At 40.3% G+C, this 27,222-nt stretch overlaps 1 long non-coding RNA gene across 1 annotated transcript in view; it reads right to left on the bottom strand.

Moving 5' to 3' along the window:
• Positions 1-25,823, bottom strand: part of LOC127372938 (uncharacterized) — a 71,720-nt gene extending 45,897 nt beyond the window's left edge. Inside the window, exon 1 of the long non-coding RNA XR_007886762.1 lies at positions 25,691-25,823. This is a non-coding gene — a long non-coding RNA (uncharacterized LOC127372938). The remainder of the gene's footprint in view (positions 1-25,690) is intronic.
• Between the last annotated feature and the right edge of the window lie 1,399 nt (positions 25,824-27,222).

Raw genomic sequence — 27,222 nt, 5'->3', positions numbered from 1 at the left:
TGGTTGTTAGGATGTTTCACTAAAAAACACAAACGAACAAAGCTCATGGTGGCGTCAGATAAGATTGTTAAAGTCATTAGAATTCGGAAACCTTGAATATCATTACCAAATTACATTGTAAACCCATCCAATAAGATCATCACCATCACATTCATTGGCAATCCAGGCAATAATGTTGAGATATGCAAAGTCTTCCACTAAAAATGTGTTTTTCTCAATGTTACTTGGATGTTTGAGCTTCACTGTGCTGAATGACTTACTTATGGGCTGGTTGATACTACAAGGCTGTTTTCACATTAATCTGCTGAAGGGGGAAAGATTATTTGTGCTCACCAGAAATCAATGTTTAAAACGAATACGTACCAGCAGGATTTTGTCACATCACAACTAGTTTTTGAAGCCAATCACAATCCAGTATGTAACAGTGTGATGTGTAAACTTGAAACCTCCAGATCCTCTCAAAGACTGACTTTGAGGGAGTTTGAGAAAGAAACTTTCAGGACCATCAGACTCCTGCTCCTCTGGGATTCTGTTGGGATGATTCAAGCTGTTCACTAAGCAAAAAGAAAGGAAACTGCTGGGAAAAGGACATTTAGCGTGCTTGGCTTACTGTAGTGGTTGCACTGAGCATCTAGCTGGATGTGAGAGAAAGTTTAATGCCTTGTCCGTTTGGGTGATCTTTCTGTTCGCTTGACTCTGCAAAATCCTCCTTGCCCAGCACCGGACAAGACAGCCAAGACCCAGATCATCATGCTTTCCATCCAAGTGCTTGTCTCATACTTTTATGAATGAACATTTATATCATCATTTATATGTGAATCTTTAGAACTTTTAATCTAGTTTAGAAAAGCTCTACAAACAGAAAATTGATCCCCTGAAATAATATAATAATAATAATAATAAACACATTCATATGAAAGAAATGCCTGTAAGCATTCAGTTGGTGATCTGGAGGCGGAGAGACTTTAAAACCTGGCTGAATTCATTAGACGTCTAGACTACATCCAACTGTTGTTTCAACAGCGTTCTAACGAGGATATTTCATTTCTGTCATATATTCCTTTAAATCAGGGTCAGACCTATTTAATGATACGGAATATTGATTGAAGGCTAAGGTTTTCCTGGGAGACCTGACTGAAGTGATGACATCATCACAGATGTGACTGTAACTGTGAGCAGTTATAAAGATTGAATGAGCTGTGTAAGGCTAAAAATGCACATTGTGTTCTATGTGCATGTTTAATTTTACTCATCCCATCTTCATTACTAATAAGCTGTGCAAAGTTAAAAATGGAGGACCCAAAAAGGAGACAATCTCCACATCCAAAGATCATAAGCAAATAGTCCACAAACCCTTCAACCCAATTTTATCTTGTTGAGTTTCCATTGTCATTTCTTCTGTTGTCTTGTTGTCATCACCGCCAGCAAACTCATCTTCCTCTTACTTTCCCGCTGTGTCTATCCAGGTCCCACAGTCTATTCTGCGTGAGCATGTGAGATGTCACTAATTGATGACAGGTGTTGTCAACATGCTTCTTGATCCAATAATAAAGAAAGTACAAAGCATGCACTCAAGTAATTAAGATGTAAGTTCAAAAACAAACCACAAAAAACAAAGCACACATTTATGAGGACACATTTAAAATTAAGAGGTGGATCATTTTCTAGGGCAAACAGCTGCAGTTGTCCCCTGCTACCCCCTTGAGAACAATTAATTCTGCATAAACTGAATGCAGTGAGTGAGTGACTGTTTGGAGTAAATCAAAATAATTAAATTCATAATTTTCTCGATTAATGGATTAGTTGTTTGGGCCATAAAATGTCAGAAAATGGTGAAAAATGTTGATCAGTGTTCCTCAAAGTCCATGGTGATGTCCTAGAATGTCTTAGTTTTGTCCACAACCCAAAGATTTGTTGGAGCTTTATTGAATAGTTGACAACTAATTGATTAGTTGACTAATCGTGCAGCTCTAGTTCATACATGCATTTCTATGGTGATCTGCCTGAATTTGTGTCATTTTGTATTACTTTTCAAAAATAGTTTTTAATAATACATGGTGGGTAACTGTCTGTGGAAATCCAGACACTGCAGTTGCACACAAAATGAGACCATTAAATGTAGTGAAAAATATATGCAAAGAGTATTAATTCAGACTCTCCCTAAAAAACCTAAAATCTGCCATAAATGTAGAGCCATTAGAAGCCCAGCCCCCATCTTCAACAAAATGTGCTCAAAGTGTCACCAACATACTTTTCTGTAATCCTGTTCTGCTTCACTGATGTATTGCTTTATTAGTTTTCCCATTGTTTTAGTGATTATTATACTCTATTTTGGGCTCATATATTGTCTTTTCCTCTTGCTGACTCCTATTTCCTGTACTGCTGCGGTGGTCTAATTTACCAGACAGTTTTGTTTCTTCCCAACTGCCAATTATTGCAATATTAGGTGTGTAACTTATTTTTAATGATGACAGTAGCAGATGTTACTGCACAGCAGTGCAATTAATTACTGTCATAACCCAGCTCCTAGGCTATGACAAATACGGCATAGGACACAATAGATTATATTAACTTAAACAACTGAGGTTATAGGTGTGAAGTGTGAAATGTGAAGTGTGTCAGTCAGTAACATCAGTAATGTAAATGTGGATGTGTGAGCAATATGAGGTGTAAATGTTGTAAAGTGAAAACAAATCAGAAACCAGACAAAGAGAATGTGCTGCTGCTGCTGGCGGGGATGCAGCCCAATGAGAGAGAGAGAGAGACCAGAGCAAAGTTGAGACAGGGTTTTTATCCTTTTAGGACCGCCTGAACCAGGGGCTCCAAATCCATACTCTGCTGATGGTACCTTCAAAGACACATAGGAAAAACAACTGGTGAACCACATCATCTGTCTGGCCCCCCTCCCGTTCAGACAATTTTCCACCAGTCTTAGATCCAGTCGAGTAATCACAACTAATATGGGGTGGATAGGTATGAGTTAAATTAACTTATCTGGTTTTACAGTGTATTGTCACACCTATCCCATTACTATTTTTTTTATTGTTCATATAAAATATTGATTTGTAAAGCTTTGAACTTGAACTTGAAACATGGTTTTCTTGACCAAGCCAAGACCATGTCTCTGAGTCTAGGCATAAAGCAAGGCAAGGCAATTTGATGTATATAGAATTAAAAGTTAATGTGCTTTACATTAGTAATAAGCAACATGGTAATATATTAAATAAAAGAAAAGAACAGATGTCTTACAACCCCCCACCCTCCCAAAACCAACACACCACAATCCACAGAACCATCCCGCACACATAAACCAAAAACACAGTAACAAAAGAAAACAGAAAGATTTTCACTTTATTTTTAAATGTGGTCACAGTAATGACAGATCTCAGGTCTGTTACTTGTTTTAGAGAGTAGGATGAGCTAAAAGCACCTCACCAGATCCGCACTGCAAAAAGAGCTCTCCTAGAAACAAACAGATATTCTTAAATATAATAAACTTTTCTTGTATTGAGCAAAAAAAAAACAGCCCATGGTGTAAGCCAATTTAATAATAGCAAAAAAACCTTACAATAAGACACAGTTTCTTCAAACAACTTGATACAATTGTCTTTGTCTTAAATGAAAGCACAAGAAGCATTCTTATTTTTAGTATTTTTATTAAAACAATGAAAAACTAAACAGCTGACTGCTTTCTCTTAAACTGAGAAGTTGTGTGAGTGGTCTTCCTTGTTGCCCTGCTGCGATATTCTGCAAACCATTGTTGGAACTTGTTACTGGTTCGGTCTAGCTCAATATTAGCTGTAATATCTTATTAAGACTAACTACACATTCTCTTTTAAATTCAGATTACTTTTCTAATACAAAACATGTCTGAACAGATTATTTTTACTTTTAGACAAATAATACAACTTTTCACTTTCCACCTTTTTCGCAGTGCAGATCTTGGAAAACGCCCAAATGTTCTGGCAAGCGAGCTAATGTAGCAATAATGTGAATCTCTGAAGCTGGAAAAATGAACACTGACAGAATGAATGATGGAATTTTAAAACTGTAATTACATACCTACATCTAGAGCAAAAACAGCATCTCCAAAACTATTTAATTAATAAATACATTTAAGTATTTTTTTTTTTCACACAAGGGGGTGGCCCATGGAGCAAAGCAAGGGAAAACCAAGATGGAAATATTATTTTGGAAACCCCATAGGAACCAAGGTGTTGAAATGAGCATGTGCAGTGTAGTTGGCCAGGCCCCATATGGAGTCCAACGGCCACAGGTGCATCTTGCCAACAGTTATGTTGTAGTGAGAGCAACTTTACACAGAAAACTCAGTAGAGTTAGTTGGAGCAAATACTTTGATACAGTTGACATTTTAGTTTTTACAGTGTGGGAGCTCTGACTAGATTGTAGTCAGTGAGCAGGTCAGAACTTGGGACCTGGGAATGAAACTCAACAATCCACTATCTTTCTCCATTTAGCTAAACTAACTCCCACAGTTAGCTATATAATTGAGATTAATAAAACAGAACAATGTGTACACACAACTTCATAAATGTGACAAACAGATTCCATATTTACGTTTCTGCCTTTGTGTGCAGACAGAGTTTAGTTTTGGATCTACACAGAGTTTTATGCATCTAGCCCCAGGATGGGCACAGCAGGGTTTCTGGAAGAGAAACAAGTTGCTGGAGATGATTCTTGGGATTAGGGGATGAGGAAGAGGGAGTGACACACACGGAAACAGAAAGAATTACTTAAATTTAGCACCATATGAGAAGGAGTAACAGAGCCCCTGGATAAAGAAAAAAAAGTCTTCAGATTTTCCCTGTTGAAGTGGGTGAGAAGAGACATGCATGGAGATAATGGCCGTCTCATCCATTAATGTATGATTCACAGACAAGCAGGAGATATGAATCGATGCATCAGCAGCCTCTACCAAATCATGACAGCTGTGGAGTGTTATCTTTCTGCTGACAGACGCTGGACACTGATAGCCTCTGGGGACCGGCGGAGAATGTGGGGCGTTGTCTCTTTCTCTTTTTAAAAACATTAGACTCTCCTTATTATAAATAAAAACACTGAATGCCCCACCCAACTCTGTACCCCAGCCCCTCACCTCTGCAGTTAGACGTGGACAAAGTTAAGGGATGAGTCCGGTTTATAAAAACTTTTTTTAGCTTAGGCTAGCATTTATATCAATTATTGTATGATAACAAGTGTCTACTTCCTGTATATTCTTTGAAGGCTGCTAGAAACTGTCCGACTGATTGCAGCCTGCTGCTCCTGATCTTGTCCACTTTACAGGAGGACAGTACTGTACTGTATGTAGTGGAGCATAAAGTTCAATATGTTTCAGGAAAATGTAGACCATAAAGTATATAAAGTTGAATATAATGTACAGTACCTTACAATAGTACTTAAACCTGCAATAACTTAATGGAACTTAATAATGGCAACTTAGTGGTGGGCCATATCTTGCTTTTTAACTATGAAAGGTTCCACTTTGTTCACCAGCTAGTCTCTAAATGTGTCTGTCTGCTGTTTGCTGCTGAGCAGGTAGAGTACAGTAGGTTTTTAGAGCTTTTTCTCTGTTAACGGCTGCCTGCTGTGGCCTACAACGACTGTATTGCAACCTTTTCTTGACCCAGTTCCGTTCAAGTTTCTTGAAACCTCAAGGGAACCAGCCCCACGTTTCCACCAGTTTTGAGTGGAACTAATCAAATGCATTATCCACACAGGGCGCACTACAACATGTAAAATGTGAGACGAAAACAGGAAAACCTGCTGCACAAACTAGATCTGAGCTGGCTCCCTGTTGGTGGAAAAGGCCTATGATGATGTTTTCCAAGTGCTGGTTCCTTTCGAAATTCTTGGAACATGGATTCTTGGATGCATAGTCAACAGAGGGCGCTGCAACAATGCACAACGACATGTAGAATATGGTGGGAACTAACTTTTCAGATTCCGATCTAGTATATTTTCGGTTGAAATGCTTCAGCCTGTTGGTGGAAAAGGCCTGTATGGGAGTGGTGAGAGTGACCCAAAACAGTAGGGTTGCAGGCCGGATAACTAAACAATGAGCTGAAACCCACTATAGAGTTCTGTAAAGCCGCCCCTTGTACTGAAGACCCCACCCATTGTAAAACAAGAATCCCCAAAATGTGTGTGAATGTATTAACTTACACATATATGCACATACAGTAGGTGGACATTGATACAAACACACTGTGGCTCTGCTCTGTCTAGATGGCGGAGCGGTGGGAGGGTCTGTAGGGTGTTGATGGCAGACAGGTCGATCCGCACACCTCCGACTCACCATCAGTCTTGTCTGTTTCTCTCAGGCCGCGAGCGGCACTGAGAAGCCCCTCAGGGTTTGGCTAAGAGCTGCCCATCAGTCAGCACCGACATCTGAGACATCCATCCGTACCAGCTGCTGGCAGCCAAGCGCTCTAAAGAGAAGCACCGCCAGCCCAAGGTCATAAACAAATAGGCAAACATACGACTGGAGAGGAGCCGGACTGTCAGTGTGAAGAGCAGTGAGACATGAAGGTTTGTAACAATAACGACAGACTTTTTGGAGCCAGGAACGCATGCCAAATCTATTAGACTTACCTCAGATCAGCACTGGCACGCTAGTTTAGGGAAACATTGGGGTTATGTTTTATTCATTCTGTCACACTGAAGGCTTCTGAAATCCAGTTTAGTGAGCTAACAGATTCTTTCTCCAGCTTGTTGTAACCGAGCGCTTTCAATTAACAGATTCCTCTTTCTGTTAGTGGTCTATCGTAAGACAGTGAGGAGAAAGCAGCAGCCTGGAGGAGAGAGAGGTTCTCCTGAGGCAGCGTAATAAATAGTGAATCGAGGCGGACTTCCAGCTGAGAGTATGAAAAATATAACAGAGGCTTTTCCAGTCCTGTACCATAAGCAGGGTGTGTTTTTGTAGTTTTCTAATAATTATTCCCTTAGAGAAATAGGAGTAGGCCTATTCTCCGCCGTGCCAACATATTCAGAAATAATAAATCTGAATAGAAATAAAAATTTAACAATAGTCGCTAAGGCACAAAGCAGACAAATGAGTGGGACTTCCTTTTGTTGCAAGAATTTCATTCAGTTTTTAAATATGGAATATGACTGCTTTTCTTCCTGCTCTTACCTTAATGTGGAAATGGACAGAGAGCTATTTGCTACCTCATATTTACCTGTTTCCTGTGAAAACAGGCAGTAGGGAGGTATTTGTCGCGTTTATGGTGGCCAATAGCACGGAGTATGTGTTACAGCTAGCACTATGCGGTGGAGGTTGCACCTTCCAATGAACAGTCAGACCCGGGACAGCGGATAGGAGTACCCAGGTGGTTTTCTAGACGGGAATGGAATCCTGGGTCTGAGCTATGTTAGTTGCACAGCTGACAAAGCTAATGACAGTTAGCAGTTTGCTATATAGCAATCTTCCCATGACCTGTAACAGGTACTGTAACTGGCTATGTTCAGTACTGGTCCGGTCCGCCTGCTGAGCTAGGTTGCGTCTGCCACTAACGGCAGATACCGTTAGCAAAAGTTAATCAGAGTTCAGCAACTACCAGGTATCTCTCCATCAGGAAACTCAGCTGGAGGACATCAGAGGGAAACCTTCATAAAGTATGACCCAGTTTGACCAAAATCACTGAATAAAGTTATAAAGTTGAGCTTGTACAGTAATCAGTGAGGCCATGGATGAGACCCTCAGAAACACTGGCTGCGGCGTCTTCACAAGCAATAGAGCGAATCATTGGATGCAAAAATTAGAATACGCCCCCATGTGCGGGATGAGTCATCAACAACTTTTTATCCTTTTAAGTAAGTAATTCTAAAATATCATTACCTGATTACCTCAAAAAAATATGTTTTTGTCATTATTGGGCCAGGTACTGGTGTATACGTGGCTTATAGCACATATAAAAACACTTTAGTATTTATTTGTCCCATGTCTGTAGGAATATATGTAATAAGTGATTTTTCTTGCGGAAGTCCAGACACCAGGATGGTACGGATGCTTCAGTTAGATCCAAATCAAATTGATGAGGACCACAGAAACAACAAAGGCTAAAGTTATAAATGTGATTGTGTTTACTTGACTTTCTGTGGACACAAAGGCAGAGAGAACCAGGCCTTCGCTTTTAATTAAGGGTTGAATGTTGACTGAGTAAAATAAATGCTGTGTGGTACTATGGAGCAATATACTACAACACAGCATGGAAGCAGCTGGAAAACATCTGCTTAATCACTGCAGAAAATAAACAACTTAAAATCACATGGCACTGAAAATAATTGTTGATTGAGCTGAATGAAGTGATACCAACTGGCAACTTCCCATTGCCCATTCCCATTAAACAGACTGAAATATGCACTGGGATATAGTGATATATTGTACATTATATAATATACATTAATGCTGCTATCTACATCTGAAAACATATAAAAACAATATATAGGAACAACTGTGAGAGACACATTGGAAATGAGAGTAGGACTAAAATGTTTTCCATCATGCCAAATTACAGCCTTTTGTTCAAATATGAGTGCAGTTGATCCTTGATGTAAGATCTGAGTTTAATCTAACAGAACGATGTCTGAGAGATCATTTTCTACGAGTCATAAAGTAGAAAATGCCAAATCCTTGACATTACCCTTTAAATGACAAGTTGCAGAAAATCATTTCATTTCATGAAAAACAGCAGAAAGGGCACCTGCTGCTTTGAGGGAAAATTCTTGCTCTTCTTTCGCAGGCCTTGACATACTTTAATCATACCCATTATATCACATAATTAGCAATTAAAACAGAATAATGATGTTTTGTCATCAGTACTACCTTTATCATATCAGATATGACAGGATGAATTTTGTCAGGTACAGACTAATCAGCCTAAAATTATTCTATCGTAATTTTTTTTTTGGCAAAGTTTCGACTTTTCTGCATACAAACTGAATTCTTAACAATCTCTCAAAGGACTATTATGGCTCGAGACAATTTGCATCTGAATCATTTCTACAGAATGACATAGGAGCAGCCAGCAAATGGATTTACTGTAGCAAAGGCAGCGCAACTGCAGATGATAAATTGTGCAATTAGATATTTTAAACACTCTGATTGTTTTGATTCGCCGAATAAATGAAATATTTTAAGTGCACTCAACCAGTCTAATTGGACTCTTGAGTGATAATGTGATCAATATGCAGCCTAAACACTAATTTCAAAAGTGAACAAAGTTTATTCAGTTGACTTTGATGGTTGCAGGCCAGATCTGTCTTTTTACATGAGAGTGTAAAGTTTTTAAATGGACTACAAGGAGTTCCGTCTGTATTTCTTCTTGGTCTCAGAGGCTATATTTGATCCTGGTCCGGCTGCTGAGCTCGGTTCTGTTGCCTGCCATTGGCAGATACAGTTAGCCGCAGTTAATTAGCAGTTAGCTACTTAAGTGTGACAAGTTGTATATAACAATTTATTCATACATACAATTTGTTTTGAGTTAAATATAATTCATCTGAAAAGCTACTTTCAGTTTGATATTATCACAGTTATTATAGTATCTATTTTAAAAGATGGAATTTTATTTATGGTAGTTGTGAATGTATATGAAGAATATGCAACGAGTGAGTAATGCCAAAAAGAGGAATGCAGATAGGTAATACAGATCCTTATCTGTGTGGTTTAATGGTTCGTCGATCTGTTGGTAATGCCTCGGGGCTCCAGTAGGGGGGTCGCGCTCCTCTTCCTCATTCAATACAGACGAGTGAAGGAAAGAGCTGCGTGTGTGTTTTCCTCATCCTTCTCCCGTTACTATTCCCCTTTTTAAGTTAATTACCATTTGCAAAGCACTGTATACTTATGAACACATGTTAATAGTATTTTCTTTATGTTACTCTGGTTTTAAATGCATGGAAAAGATAAAATAAAAATGTCCACATAATTTGCAAAATTCTACTCCAAGGAGCAAAACACCTCCACAGATTTGCACAACATTACACACAATGTCTGCTTCACCCTTTTTGCAAAACATTACACACAGTGATTTGTAAAACTCTACACACATTTTCACACCTTAGACACAGATAAGGATTGTGAGGTTACTTCCTTGTCATTACAAAGCCCCAGATTGCCAATGACCACACTAATGAACAAACTGGATAATCACATCCACCAGGTGTGGAAGCACACGTGCTAATTTGAAAACGCAGCACTCAGGTGTGCTATAAATGGCAGCAGGTGAGTTCACCTGTCTTCAACAAAAATGGAAGGAGCTAGAAGAAGAAGAAGAGTGAGAATGAGAGGGGGAGCTCAAAGAGGAGATGAAGGAGGTAGAGGAAGAGGAGAAGAAGGTAGAGGAGGAGAAGGAGGTAGAGGAAGAGGAGAAGAAGGAGGTAGAGGAAGAGGCCTAGGTAGAGGAAGAGGAGAAGAAGGAGGTACAGGAAGAGGCCTATGTAGAGGAAGAGGAGAAGAAGGAGGTAGAGGAAGAGGCCTAGGTAGAGGAAGAGGTAGAGAAGGACTTGAAGAGTTGATAGAACCAAGAACAAAGAAGACGAGGACCAAATTTGACTCAAGAAATCCGTGCAACACTTATTGACCATGTTATCAACCATGGACTGACCTGATGGAAGCTGGACAGAGTTCAACCAAATCTCAGCAGAAATACTGTTGCGTCAGTAATTCGGACATTTCATCGAGAAAACAGGTAAGCTAACCACACAGTACATTGAAACTGAAGCTTGCTGTACTTATCAATATTGTTTACTGTGCGTTTTGACAGTAGGCTGCATGTGTATTTTTTTATATATTTTTTTTACATAGGATTGAGGGTCGAGGACACCAAGGTGGAAGGGGCCCTATGTTCACTCGTGCACAAGAGGCCGACATTGTAAACATGGTTTTGACCAATAACTGTATCAGGCTGCGAGAAATCCAAGCCAATATCATCAATGATGACCATATTTTCAATAACATCCAACGAGTCTCTCTGTCAACATTAGGTCGAATCCTCAAAAATCAAATATACATGAAGCAACTGTATCGGGTACCATTTGACAGAAATTCAGAGACAGTGAAACATCTGCGCAATGAGTATGTGGAGGTATGTATTGTTCATCTTACTATGGTATGGTATTGTGCACTGCTCATAATGTTCTGGCACAAAAAATACTGTGCAATAGATATTGAATAGCTTCCTATTGTGTTTCAGAGAGTCTTGCAAATGGATGCTGAAGAAATTCAACATGAATTTATATATGTGGATGAGGCTGGATTTAACCTCTCGAAAAGAAGACGAAGAGGGAGAAATGTAATTGGACACAGGGCAATCACCAATGTGCCAGGGCAGCGAGGGGGTAACATCACCCTTTGCGCTGCTATTACACAAAATGGGGTCCTCCACCACCATGCAAATCTGGGACCCTATAAGACAAATCTAATACTTGCATTTCTTGACAGATTGCACGAGATTGTCACAGCATTAAACCAAGTGGACCAGATGCGGTACATTGTCGTTTGGGACAATGTCTCATTCCATGGGGCTGCTCTGGTCCAGAATTGGTTCCATGAGCACCCTGAATTTGAAGTCTTATACCTTCCCCCATACTCCCCCTTCCTGAATCCAATAGAAGTTTTTTTCAGCATGGCGGTGGAAGGTATACGACCTGTGGCCCTATGACCGTTTGCCCATCATTCAGGCCATGGAGCAGGCCTGTGATCATATCGAAGCAGCTTCTGTGCAGGGGTGGATTCGTCACACGAGGCGATTCTTCCAACGGTGCCTTGCCAATGAAGACATAGCCTGTGATGTGGATGAAATCTTATGGCCTGATCCAGCCAGACGGAGAGATGATGAATAGTTACAGTATTCTTGTTGCTTTTACAGTAGTTTTTCTTCAGAGTCAAAGTGTATGTACTTCATGCAGTAATTTTTATTTGTCTACAGATTTTATTTGTTTCATTGATTTCATTGTTGGTTGATTACTGAAACTGATTATGGTAAGAAATATTGTAAGTATTGAAATAAATACTTGAAATATTCAGTCTGCAGCATCAGTGTTGTACAGTGCTTAGTTTATAGTAGGCTTATTTGTGTACATTCTCCCTATATCTCAAACTAATCATGAAGAATGGTGTGGGTTTGTCACTATTTTTTTTGACATCTAAATTATCCCTTACATAACAATGTCTGGCCAAAAATCTAGCACATGCCATTTCCTAAAATTAGTTTTTTTACAAATGTGTTTATTTATCACAGCAGTGTGAAACTGGCTGCAATAGTGTCTGATCATTGAGGACTGTGTTGGTTAAATGAAAACTAATAGCATTTTCACAAATATGTGTATGTTTTGACTGAAGTGTGTCATTTTGCAAACAATCTTGGAATTATGCAAATTGAGTGTGGTGTTTGGATAATTTGATTATATTTTGAAAAAAAGAACCCGGTTTTCAAAATTGCATGTAAACAATTGAAAAAAACTGTTATTAATATATGCCGGATCAGTTAACAGCAACTTTCATTTTTCAGGAAATTACTAACTCTAAAATACCACCCTACTGGCAGCTACAGCATGAGCTACGGATGTGGGTGAATACTAGGTGTGAGATTTGACTGTTTGCTTAAGCAACAATGGAAGCTGCTAAAGAGGTTAGCGTAGATGCTGCTAGCATCGGTTATATCAGAACTGTCAAGTTTTTTTTCATTGAAATTCTTAATGGAAAATATGTTTTCTGTCTTCTCACGACTGACTTCAGTAAGGGTTTGACTACGTTATATGGTTCATTGATCTGATCTGAACTGAATCCAATCACGTACCAAGTATTTCTTGAAAGTGCCTGCCCTTTTCTGAACAGTTTCCAACGAAGACTTCAGAATCTGTGTAACAAAAACCATCTGGCAAAATGTATCTCTTCATTAGTGCAAATCGAAGGCTACCGGTTGAATTGACAACACAGTGACTTCAGACACATACCCATCTACAAACCAGGCAGTTGCAAGTATAAGGATGAAAACGAAAAGCTTTTTTGACTTTCAGGTGTGAGAAGGCCCACTGTGTCATTTTGAACCTTAATATCTCCTGATCTATGGTCATAGTGCTTACCAGACCATGATTTTCTGCCTGAGCCCCCTCCATTGACGTGGTGTCTTTGTGTCTATTCACACATAGCTGTTTCAGAGGGTATTTTAGTCCAGTTGATTAAGATGAAACCATCATAGGGGGGGATGGAGGCTGAGATGGGAAAGTAGAAAGGAGGGGTGTTAAGTGAACATAGGTGTAAATTAATCATAGGCCCTGAAGCTACTGTCTGCCTTGGCTCCCATAGCTCAACTCTGATTGGCGGTGACAAGGGCTGTTGGCATGACGACTGCCATGCAGGTGTTGCCAATTGTAAGATGAAACAACCTGGAGGACGTCTTCATTAGCTGTGGCTCTCTCCCCTGTAGAAGCACTATATAAAGAGCCAGTTATGGACTAATGGAGCCTCTTACAGTGCGTCCTAATTGAAGATCAAGGCCCTTATGCATAAATGTCTTTAAGAGAGAGTGCTGATCTGAGAAGGGTTCAGTCATGTGACCCGATTAGTGATGGCTGAACGGATATTTTATAGATTTTCATTCTGACTGGAGAATGACTGGACTGCTCAATAGTTGAATTGGCATAGACTTTTGTTAGCAGGCAGGTCAGCAACATGTACAGCATATTGATTATTTATTGGAGGGACATTATTTTGAACATTATTTTAATACATTTTATTAACTTTATTAACAACTTGGTGAGTCCTTGTTTTCTGTACTGCAACACAAGCACAACTCATACATTCTTTAAGCCCCGTCCATTTCAAAATACAAATATTTATTTGGATACAGATATAGATTATATACTCGTTCATCCATTATGTATATTTAGAGTTGATCCAATATATTGTATCACACCATCCTAATGTTTTCAAGAGCTACAAATTGATAATATAAACAAAAACTGCAACATTTAATTCCCAGATTCTGTCTGCTTTGTCATGAAAATGTCATATACTTGAGACACTTTTGGCAGTTTGATAGAATTAGCATTAGAATGAGACAGCACAATGGGGGTTCGTCCGGGATATTTGTTAAAAGAAAATTAGTAAACATATTTGTAATTGTTTGGACTGTTTGTTTTGCAAACGTAAAAATGATTTCCGGTGGTAGTCGTGGTAGATATTGTCGTCTATTGCCGGCGTGATGGCGAGTGTGGCAGCGTTTAGTGTGGAGGAGTTTGTGGTGGGTCCTACGCTGAATCTGCTTGACAACTGTAGGAAGCTTGACTTGTTTGCAATCGCCGACCACTACGGTATCCAAGTTTCAACCTCTCTCCTTAAGAAGGAGCTCAAAGCTGCCGTGATTGAAGGGTTAGTGGAAAGGGAGGTGTGTAGTTTACCGGCGACTGGCCGTGGTCATGGCTGAGTCCACAGGAGAGGTCCGCTCCGATTTTCGGGGGGCGAAAGCGACTGAGCCGCAGCGTGATATTTTTAATATGGCCCCCGGTGTATCATCTCTAAGGAAGTGTTTTGCAGCAGTTGAGGATGTCAGTAAGTGTATTCAGAGTCAGTCATTTTTTGTAGATAACGGGGTGTTTATGTGGGGATGGATTTCACAGCTAGGTAAAACTAGTGCAGTTGGGGACTGGGGCTCAGTGTGTCAAATAGTGGTTCCTGTTGAGTGCCGGCAGCATGTATTGGAGTTGGCACATGAACATCCCTGGTCCGGTCATCTTTGTGTCACTAAAACCTATGATCGTATTCTGAAACATTTTTTCTGGCCAGGAATGAAGGCAGATGTGGCGCGCTTCTGCAAAACGTGTAGCACCTGTCAAGTAAATGGTAAATGGTAAATGGACCTGTACTTGTATAGTGCCTTTCTAGTCTTCCGACCACTCAAAGCGCTTTTACACTACGTGCCACATTCACCCTTTCACACACATTCACTCAGTGATGGCAAAGTCCATCGAACAGAAACTAACATCCATACACACTCACACGCCGATGCATGGCATCGGGAGCAATAGTTCAGTATCTTGCTCTGCGAAAAATCACTGCACCTGCCATCACAAAAGCATTGACCAAGTTCTTTACCACGTTTGGGTTACCGAAAGTTGTGCAGACTGACCAAGGAACTAACTTCCTGTCGAAATCTTTTAGGCAAACCTTGCAGTCTCTGGGCATCACTCATTCAGTCTCTAGTACGTATCATCCAGAGTCACAGGGTGCGCTTGAGTGTTGGCATCAAACTCTTAAATCCATGCTGCGTAGGTACGTAGTTATGATACAGGGAGAGACTGGGATGAGGGTGTCCCCTTTACACTGTTCGCCATACTCGAAGCCAAACAGGAGTCCCTGGGGTTAAGCCCAACTTAACTAACTTAACTAACTAACTTAACTAACCCAACTTGGAACAGTTCTTGTGTAACATTTCTCCAAAGACTAAAAGATTTTTTGTCATGATGTAAGGAGCGTTTACATCATGCTTCGTCTCTGGCTAAAGCGGCACTCTCCTCCTCTCAGGAGAGTATGAAGGAACGGTTTGACAGGAAAGCAGTTAAGCGTAAGTTTGAGCCTAGTGAGAGAGTTCTGGTGTTGTTACCGACGCCTGGCTCTGCTCTTACTGCCTGTTTTTCAGGCCCGTATGTCGTAAAAAGCAAAGTGTCCGACACAAACTATGTCATGCACACGCCTGAGCGCAGACGTAAGGTGCGATTGTGCCACATTAATATGATTAAATCCTCTCATTCCAGAGAAGCTGTCCAGGGGGAGCAGGAAAAAATTCTGGAGACTGCTGCCCCTGCAAAACATCTACTTTCTTGGTTTGTGTGAAATCTTTGCCTGACGATGGTTTGGCGGTACTGGGCAGTGATAAGCAGAGCGGTAGGCTGTCCAACACAAAAATAGAAACCCATTTGGCCTATCTCCCTGTAGATCAGCGAAAAGAGATAGTTTCTTTGATTTAACCCTAACCCTCTCATCCATCTCTGTTTAATGACGTACCATCTAGCACCAACGTATTAAAATATGACATCGATGTTGGTACTGCATCTTAAACAGCATGCTTACCTTTGTCCTTTAGCCAAAAAGGAAGCTAATTACCTTTTGGAAAATGGTTTAGCTGTACCTAGCTGTAGTCCTTGGAGTTCCCCTTGTTGCTGGCTCCTAAATCTGATGGCACCCCACGCTTTTGTACCGACTATATCAAGGTTAACGCAGTTACAGTCCCAGACTCATTTCCTTTGCCTCGCATTGAAGACTGTATCGATAGTATTGGGCCGGCCGTAGTTATTACAAAGCTCGATCTGCTGAAAGGGTACTGGCAGGTTCCATTAACACCCAGAGCTTCTGAGAGCTTAGCTTTTGTAACCCCAGACCACTTCCTGCAGTATACAGTTATGCCTTTTGGGGTGAGAAATGCGTCTGCCACACACAGCTTCTGATGAATCTGGTGCTAGGAAATGTCAAAAACTGTAATGTTTACCTTGATGATGTTGTCGTGTACTCAAGTGATTGGACCAGTCATATTGCTAGTTTGACCGAAGTGTTTCAGCAGCTTGTAGAAGCATCCTTGACACTTAACCTAGCCAGGTGCGAGTTTGGTAAGGCCACGGTTACATACTTGGGGAAACAGGTTGGCCACGGGCAGGTCCGGCCTGTAGATGCTAAAATCTTGGCCGTGCTGTCCTATCCGGTTCCCACATCAAGGCGTTGGCCACTATTGTGTTTATAGTGTTTCCTGGGAAACTATTAGTTTGCACTTATGGGAGGGGGTGTTACGTGTGTATGTTTTGCCTCTGCTGTCTTGTGCCCTGTTCCAGGTACCGCCCTCCCCTCCGACTGGTCAGGCACACCTGCAGTAGCTTAGCAATCAGGAGGATTGCTTTAAAGCTGCTGCGACGGAAGCAGATGGGGCCAGTGGGCCAAACCACCAGACAGAGTTGTGTCGCTGTCAGGTGTGGAGCAGAGCTGTGTGGTGCTTGTCGCGTGTGTTACCATTATTACCTCAGTGGAGGGATACCGTTATTCATTTATTTATTGGATCAGTCATTTGCTTAGTTAAATTTCTTTTTCACTTCCTTTCTTTTTAGGAAGTTGTTTTGGGTTAACGTTTGACCTCTACACATTGAAATAAATAGTTTAAAAGTACAGATCTTTCTGTTTCCTGCCCTTCTTTAAACGCCCGGTAAATTATTAATTGTTACTCCTCTCTTCCCCTGGACCCCACCACTGAGGTCGTGTTTTCACTGGTCTTGAATAATGAGTGGTGTCCTCACTGATGCTGTAGATCTTTCTATTATCAAAAACAACAAAAGCATGTGGACAAAGTCTTATGAGTTTTTCAGAAACCCCTATTCCATGAGAATAAAGACTATTGTAAAAGAGAATGAGATGTTGCTGGCATGTTTGAGCTGTGACATTCATGAGGCTAAACTATGGCACCAGGATTTTGCTATCAGTGGCAGAAGCAAACATCACAGTGAGTATCTATGAATGCTGAGCATGAACACTTTGGAAGACTTTGGAGTGAAAAGTGAGCAAGCTTAAAAATGAAAGGAACAAAGCACCTGCCAGAGGTCGTTGTGGTGGCTCGCAGCAGCCAGCATGAGAAGATGATAGGGATATGTATTTTTAAAGAAGAGTACAAAGAGAGAGAAACAAAGGGGAGGAGGGCAGACAATGGAAAAACCCTGCCGATGTGTGTCCACATGAGACCATGAGGCTTTATGCTCTGCAACGGACAGTGAGGAGCCTTAGGGTCTCTCTGTGGGCAAAGTAACACTTATTGATTGAGATGAGAGAGCAAAAGGAGAAGATTCAGAACGAGAGAAAAGAGAAAGAGAGAGACAGAGTGCAGTGGGGGGAATGATCACACACTCATTCATTGCGTGACTTGGGTATCAAGGGAAGAAACTGAAAGTGCTCCAGTTTTACAAAAGCAGCGATTCTGCCCTGCACATGAAGATAACAGAATCCTGCTACATTATCCTGCAACAGTCTAACAGGGAAACTAAGGGACTGCAGAGAAATAATTAAAAAAGAACATCAACAAGATGATAGCCATATGCGGAGGATCCAGTGTCAGGCCTTTGTTTTCCTCATCAAAATAAACCAGCTAGAAGGACCGGAATCTTTAGTTTTTATGGTGATTGTCTCCCCAGAGAGCACATCATTTGCCTACACACTGCCTACATCAGCTCTTACCTCCACTTTACTCTGCACCTTAAAGCTGCTGTAGGTAAAACATTTTTGTCATATTTGCTGAAACTTTCACTATATCCTGACAGTAGAACATGAGACAGATAATCTGTGAAACAATCAGGTTCCTCTGGCTCCTACTAGTGTTCCTAATGGTATTTGCAGGAATCCACCGGGCCTGGACATTTTCTAGGGATTTTCTTGACAATACAGAACAGCACTTGCTCACAAACAGGTAGTAGGTAACAAGTATTTACACGTTTTACACAGTTGTATTTGTTAGCTTTCTTAACTCTGGTAACTTGACTAGAGTTTAAAACATTTTTTCTGTAACCTAGGTTTAGGTAAGTTATCTGAGTGGGGAGTCTTAATCAATTTCCAGGTGTTTCCATCTAAATATCTGTTTTTTCCAGGACGAGTGAGAACCCTGAGCTTGTTCTGTCTATCCTGAGCTTCATATGTATGGCCGAGGGCGTGGCTCAGCTCGACTTGACAACTCAAGCAGAGAAAATAGAGGGGCAATATTTCCACCTGCTTTGGCCACCGTTGTAGTTTTACACAACCACAGCACGCTCGTTAGGCTGATAGCGAACTGTTAGAAATCGTCAAGATAGTGTTGCCATATAAACAAAACCCACAACACACAAGCTCTTCATCCGAGCACCCTGCCACAGCTTTTTGCCAGCAAATAACACTCTGTGGACAGCAGCCCTAATGCAAGCTCATCATCTGAACTGCCATGGCTGACCATGGCTAACCTGATTATCAGACTGAATCGCCATTTAGTTTTACATCTCAATGTGGGCAGTGTCCAGAGGTCTGAAACCATGGCTATTAAGAGTTTGGAACATTAATATGATCCGTTTATTAAGGCACACGTCTCCAGAAGTCCACAGGTGAACACTTCATTAATACACATCTTGTGCGTAAAACAAATTGGCTGCGTGCACAACCAGAACCAATGGGTGCTTGCCACACACAGCTGTCTTCCTCGCTCTTGTGTATCCGTGCACTGGACTTAATCCACTTACTGACAACAGTGTTTTAATATGCCAGTGCACTGTTTGCCACACCTGCCAAGAGGGAACAGTCCACTCTTCAAGATGTCTGCTAATGCATCTCAATTATTATATATTTGGTTGATCTGTATGAGGCTACAACATCATCTGTACTAATTTATTTTTAGCCACAATAGGTGTGGCTAAATGTATTCTATGAAAATAACTGTCATATTTGCTTAAAAACAATATTAATAATTTCAGGCAGGGTCTTGCTTTTTTTATAGATAGATATACTTTATTCATCCCATCCTGGGAAATTTTCACTTATAAAGTGACACATAATGTTTATCCCCTCCTCCTTACCCCAATAATTTTCATACAGTCCCTCACCACAGTCCGAGAGAAGCTCACTGTCACACATTCAGAATGTAGTTTGGACAACAAATACAGCTGTGCTCCACTACCTGAGCCGCTCAGTTGTTTTCTCTGTTCGCTGTCAATGAGGTGACACCACGGATGAGGCGGTGTGTGCTGGAACAAAAATCACTCCCCGGAGACTGGATGCTCTTCCCTGGTATTTTAGGTGAAAACTGCAGAGAGCAGAGACAGGTGTTGAATTTTAATGAAGCCAAGACATCCAGAGAGATGGATTTACAGAGCTTCGCACAGATGGCAAATGTTGAAAATGATATTTAGGTCAATAGTCGGAGTGGATTAAGTATTCAAAACTCATCCAATCATTGACCAGATGACATAACTGCACCTAGCTAATAAATAATAAGCAGTCTGAGAGGGGGAAAGTACCAAATATATCCTCCTGGCATCCTGGAGGCAATAAAGCAGAGCTTGTTGTATTGACAGCTAAAAGCCAATATTCTCCCTAACACTGTATGAACAATATAATCTTCACTTCTCATTTGAATTTTCATTTCAAACCCAGACTTTAGCATTGAAGAATATTGAATTATTCAGTCAATAGCTCCATCAAATGCAGCATTAGTGCATTTATTATTAGAGTTTGATGCTCACCCCTGCATAATGTTCCGCCGGTCACTGCAATCAAACTATTGTTTGAGTTGTTAATTTCAATGAATCCGACAGTCTTTGCTTTTCAATGTGTCTATTAATGGTCTAAGACACATTAGCCCACTGCTGAACTACTGGCTTTGTGGTTCCCACACTATCACCGCCATCAGTTGAAGAGCATTATTTAGGGGAGCGTCATAAACAAAGACGCACAGAGAAAAGCAGTGGTCCCATTTCAAGCCGATATTTTACACTATGTTTACGTCATTTAGCGTTCTGTGGCTCTGAAAAGGCGGCAACCCATGTAAACAGAAAAGGGGAGCAATTTCTATCGTTTGCAGCCTTTAATGTTAGTTAGATCTCTACCCAGCCCACTGCATTGTCTCTCTGTGACAATGTGTTTAAACAGAATAATTAAGTTTAATCCCCCTGCTATTTACCTTTAGGGAGTAAGTATAGACAATGAGCCAGTGATACACAAACAGCCCTCCCGGTTATTTGCAGCACTAAATGTGTTGAGGTTGTCTAATGGTCTGCACTCTGTTATATTTATACATTTATTCTGCACAACTAGCCCTAATCTTTTTGCGAGCAAATTGTTGTCCTATCTTGGAGATTCTCCAGCTTGGTATTATAATGAGTTAATATTGGATGTTAGTGAAGCAGCTCCAACTGCTTTGATAGTGCCAGTGAAAGTAATTGGTGTTGAGCTTGGAAATGAACGACTTTGAGAAAGGTTTTTATGAAAGTTTGAGAAGGAGAAAAAATGGTTTCCAACATCAAACTTTGCTGTTCCTTGTCTTCTGATCGTGGTTCCTGTGCAGGTGTTTGAAACGCAAAGGTACTAGCTTCACTGCTTTTCGTCGTTCCCAGAAGCATCCCTCAGGTATGCTCTGGAGAAAACACATCTGGTCTATTTTTGATGGAAGCCACGACCCACCTACATCAAGCAGCACAGTGCGGATCGCATAGAGAATCCAGTCAATTGAAAAAATATAATACCCCCTGAAGACTCTGGATCGAATCTCGCTACATCAAAAAAGGACTAAATAACAACAATAAACACAACTGACACACAACACACAAAAAAGAAAGCATTGAACTCACCCATGGTAGACACACTAATATCAAGGAAAGAGGACCAAATACACAAGTAGACATTGTCGGCAGGCAAGACACTCTGAAGACGCTCGGCTTCAGACCATCTCAGTGTTATTTGAAGAGGATCACTGAGCCAAACTGTGACGTGATGTCAAAAAACCATGCCTGGTGGAAATTTGGCATTAGTTGATCTATGTCTCACTAGGTCTTGAGATGCAGTCTCATGACATCCATTTTAAAAAAAGCTGCTGTTGAACTGGCGCCTATTACCCTTTACTGATAATCTGGAACTTTATATCATAGTATCATATCATATTGGAGTTGTTTTAAAGGGCCAGTGTGTAGGATTTAGTGGCATCTAGTGGTGAAGTTGCAACTAACTGAATACCGCCCATCTTTCAAGTGTGTAGGAGAACCGCTCAATTATTTTGAAAGATATTGCGATTGTGATTGATGATTGATGATTATACATACATTTAATTTTCATAAAAAAATCATGATGATGTGACATTTGTTTGGGTCTGTACCAAACAAACATGTTTTCTAACATCTGGAGTACAAGATTTGTAATCCAGGGCATCCCCTGCAGCACTACAGTACTTTAAGAAACCAGTTTGAGATGATTTGAGCTTTGTGACATGGCGCGTTATCCTGCTGGAAGTAGCCATCAGAAGATGGGTACACTGTGGTCATAAAGGGATGGACATGGTCAGCAACAATACTCAGGTAGACTGTGGCATTTAAACAATGCTTAATTGATACTAAGGGCCTCAAAGTGTGCCAAGAAAATATCCCCCATACCATTACACCATCACCACCAGCCTGAACCATTGATACAAGGTAGGATGGATCCGTGCTTGCATGTTGTTTACACCACATTCTGACCCTACCATCTGAATGTCGCAGCAGAAATCGAGATTCATCAGACCAGGCAACGTTATTCCGATCTTCTATTGTCCAATTTTGGTGACCCTGTTCGCACTGTAGCCTCAGTTTCCTGTTCTTAGCTGACAGGAGTGGCACCCGGTGTAGTCTTCTGCTGCTTTAGCCCATCAGCTTCAAGGTTCGACGTGTTGTACAGTCAGAGATGGTCTTCTGCATACCTTGGTTGTAACAAGTAGTTATTTGAGTTACTGTTGCCTTTCTATCATCTCGAACCAGTCTAGCCATTCTCCTCTGACCTCTGGCATCAACAAGGCATTTTTGCCCAGAGAACTGCCGCTCACTGGATATTTTCTCTTTTTCAGACCATTCTCTGTAAACCCTAGAGATGGTTGTGTGTGAAAATCCCAGTTGATCAGCAGTTTCTGAAATACTCAGACCAGCCCGTCCTGCACCGACAACCATGCCACGTTCAAAGTCACTTAAATTACCTTTCTTCCCCATTCTCATGCTTGGTTTGAACGTCAGCAGGCCATTGACCATGTCTACATACCTAAATACATTGAGTTGCTGTCATGTGATTGGCTGATTAGCTACTTGCGTTAACGAGTAGTTGAACAAGTGTATCTAACAAAGTGGCCAATGAGTGTTTATTGGACTATGAGATTTTATAGACCAACAATCCAAACAATGGTCTGTCAGTATAATATATCAGTTTGATGCTGCCACCTACATTTAGTCCCTGTCACCTTACAGCTGAATAAATATATTTATTTCAATTCAGGCTCTTTCATCGCTGCTGCTGTGTATTTTTTTAAACATATAAACAAATAGTCTGCATACACAAATTCATATTTCTAGCTCCACTGGATTAAGTGGCCTTTTATTTACCTGTTGCCATGGTGAATCGGGGTAACAGAATTTCACTGATTACTACGCAGAGTGAACATACTCAGTGTTGATTAAACCAATTCTGATCAGCTTCACAGTCAGAGTCAGAGTTTGTTACCCCTGGAAACAATTTTCCAGGTTTCACTTTTTTCTTTTCTTTTTTAAGTATATTTTTGGGGCTTTTATTGCCTTTATTATAGTGACAGGGGGGGCAGAGAGAGGGGATGACACGCAGCAAAGGGCTGCAGGTCAGATTCAAACCCTGGGCCGCTGCAGCAAGGACTCAGCCAGCTCTACCCATTGAGCTATCTGGGCACCCAGGTTTCTCTTTTTAAGCACTTTTGTGCGGTTCCTGCCACAGAATACGTCTAGGAAAATGTGTAAGTAAAAAAACAGTTTAACTTTTCAACTCAATTTAGCCCAGAACAACTTTTTTGTCTGCAAATATACCTTACTGCTCTCCATGTAATGTTACATCTAAAAATGCCCTTGAACTTTCAGCGGCCACTAAAAAGAATACCACTCAACAATTTGTTTAAATGCTTATTGAATGATGTATGTAATCTGATTACAATGCAATAAATTATGGATTGCAAGTTTGCTGATTTTGGAGCTTCTCAGCATGTTCACATCCATTATGTCGAGGTTAAACATGCTGTTGAAATATTTTTTCCACCCATTTTTTTATGTGAATTTTATTCAAGAGTTTGAGCTCTTGATGGAGGCTCTTTATGCATATTGATTTTCAATAGTGCAAGACGTGCAAGTTTTGTTATAGTCAGTTCAAGCTGTGCTCTGATTGGTGGATTTTGAGCTTCTGGTGAGTGCTCTGTCTACTGCTGCTTTAAGTATCTTTTTGTCTGTGTCAGTGTATACATAAAGCACACTGAATATACTCGTTTATAATAGTATATAATGCAGATCTAGGAACAAGTTTGAATGGAACAGTGAGAAGACAGAAAATGCTGCATCATTAAAGAGGCAATCTCATAATTCATTTTTGGGGTTTTTGGTTTTGTTATATTTTATTCCAGCAGAATAAACTCTCGCTGTAGCCATATTTGTATTTTCCCAACCTCTCACGTCCCGCTGACTGCATTCTGTCATAAATGTGAGTGAAAAGCTCTGCAAAGAGTTTACAGCATCAAACCTATTCTGAACAACTCCCCTTTAAATTCAAATCTCAATAAAACTTTGTTTGTTAAAATCACTATCAATGCCCAGACACACCCCGCAGCGACCCCTTTTTAACATGTGGTTAACATTGTTAAACCGTTACAGTCTGATTAGGTTTAGGCAACAAAACTACTTGGTTAGGTTTAGGGAAACATGATTTGGGTTAAAAAAAAAATAACAAAACAAGGTTTTGGTCACATGCGTAACGCTGTGAAACATACAACTTTAGATAACTTTTGGTTTCACACAGGACACCAATGCCGGACTCCTGTCCTGTGTTTGTAACACGGACAATCTCGCTCGGGTCGACTGGCCAACACTGGAGCTGTGTTTCTAGCCTGGCTAGTAACATCAATAAATATTGGCATTTACTGTGCACGTTCATGCTCCCCAGAGGATGAACCCTTTCCATTTTAAACATGCAACTGTAGCACGGGTATCACACCACTTACTGCGCCACTGGACCAGTTCTAGGTTCTAAGGAGTGGGGAGAAAAAATAATTACACCAGAGACCGTTGCTTTAAATACAAAAGGCCGGCAATTTACTGAATGCAAAACACACATATAAAATACAGTACACAAAACAAAAATACCCTGCAGGTTCTTAATAATGAGGTAAGTATAGTAAATGAAAAGGTATTTCACTCTCTTTTTGTTCTTAGTTCACCTAAGTTATTTTAGTCAAGTTAATCTAAGTTAAGTTAGACAAGTCTCTTTTTCCTAGGTTGCACCTATTTCAGAATTCCTATTAACTCTTTTCTCTCTTTTACAGGTAAGAGAATACCTTCAATTACACAATCGAATCAAAGTGGACCACAATCATTTCAAATCACATTCAAATATATGAACTCAACAGTATGACACCTTAAATTCAAGTTCAAGTCCAAATGTGAGTTCAATTATTCAGTTCAATGAAAAGTTTCAGTTCGATTCAGTCCAAAACTAATTATCCAATCAGCTCTCAGTTCAGTTCAAAACCAATTCCTGATACTCCTACCTCTCTGGCAGCGAGCAAAAAACCTGACCTGTGTAACAGGTCATAAGCACAATAAATCTCTTTTTAAATCCTCAAATTGCACAAATAAATGTTTCACAGTCTCTGAGTTGTAACGTTACTGCTACTGTGCTTTTTCACCTCAAAAATGGCGGTGGAGCGGTCTCTTTTAACTCATGGCTCCGTCTCCCACACAAACTACTGCACACATCTTTCATTTACACAGCACACATTCACTTTTATAACATTCACAGTCTTCATAAACCCAAAATATTAACTGGTCAACAGTGTATGACGAAGCATTTCCTTGTAAACAGCTACCTTTTTTAGCGTTAGCTCTCTGCCAGAGAAAAAAAAGGTACAACACGGCAAAAAATGAGAGAAAACAACACAAAACTCACCAAAACCGGTGTGGCTTAGTTCTCATAAAATCCCCGTCAGTTCCCGGCCAGGTAAGTTATGTTTTTCAACTGCAAAACCAACTTTTTCACTCTTTTCTCTGCTTATTAACCATCACTCTTTCTCTCTGTTTTCTCCTCTGCTCTCTCCCTCAGGTCTCTGCTGCAGCGTCACTAGTCCCTTAAAGGGACAGCCACATGAATTTTCTGTCAACATACTTTTAATCTTAAAGATTAAATAACATAACATTTTTAATTAACTCTGATGAATTAACTTACATTAAATGAATCACTTTTAACTTTCAAACTTATTTATGCAGCTTTTAAACTATTTATTCTTATTTATGTCATTATAACCTGGGTTACACAACCTCTAATTTAGCACAACCTTCAGACAAAGTGTAAGATTTGTACAGACATTATCTAGGCAGCTGAAACGTACTGTATATGGACTCCCAGGGGGACAGACCCTTTCAATTTGATCATGTGTAGTGTTACATAGCCAGGGGGTTGATCCTAAACATTCAACAAAACTGTAAACAGAAGTTGGAAATGAGCTGCCCTAATGTGTGGAACCTAATCAGAATTGGACTTTGCTTTCACAAGTGTGAATTATTGATCAAACAATTAGAGGTGGAAAACACTGATGACCTGGAGTCCAGTTTTAATTAAACGGCAGAATCAGGTGTCGTACTTGCATTGGTCGAAGCAGAACTCTAAAGCCCTTCAGAAGGCCATAACATTATCCTGCCATTCTCAGTGCTTAACCTTGACATTTCCTGCGCTGGCAGCTCCTGCTGTGAATTCAGCAGGTGCATCTCAGCACAGCGGGAACTCTGACACTGAGCAGATATGACGTGTAAGAGCTCCATCATCCACTGTCTCCCAAAGATAACTTGATTATTAAAAGGTGATCATTAGATGTGAAAGAGTTGTGATATGGACAAGTAAAAAATAGAGAAAGATGTGCAATGCCACTTGTCTATCTAATTTTACTGTTCAATTTCTCCTTTTCTTCCTGTCCTTATCTCTGGAATACATATTATGTTGAGAGCCCTTTTGGGGACTGTGAGAATTCATTTGACCTACATGTCGCACCATTCCATTTTTCTTTGAGAAAATAGAAATTGGTGCACACTGTCTGATATACAGAGTTGGTCTCTTGGCTACATTTTCTTTGTTTTAGTGTTTGCAACAAGTATACCTTGTCTCATGGACATTGGCACCCAGTGAGGGAGTGGTTGTTTTCCACAGGGATATTTTACTAAAAGTCAACTACCACAGACTTCAGGTAATAAAGTAGTTAAAGTTAAATAAAGAGGACAAACCAGTCTAATTTCATCAGGTAAGAGGTAAACAGTTGAACTTTTGAACATAAAGGTCCAGTGTGTAACATTTAGGAGGATCTGTTGGCAGAAATGGAATATAATATTCATAGGTATGTTTTCATTAGTGTATAATCACCTGAATATAGGAATCATGTTTTTTTGTTACCTTAGAATGAGCTGTTTTTATCTACAAAGGAGGTGGAGTCC

The sequence above is a fragment of the Dicentrarchus labrax genome, unplaced genomic scaffold (assembly GCF_905237075.1).
Source record: "Dicentrarchus labrax unplaced genomic scaffold, dlabrax2021, whole genome shotgun sequence".
Taxonomy (NCBI): Eukaryota; Metazoa; Chordata; class Actinopteri; family Moronidae; genus Dicentrarchus; species Dicentrarchus labrax.
Note: the sequence above shows the minus strand (reverse complement) of the source record. Positions and strands in the feature narration are given on the sequence as shown.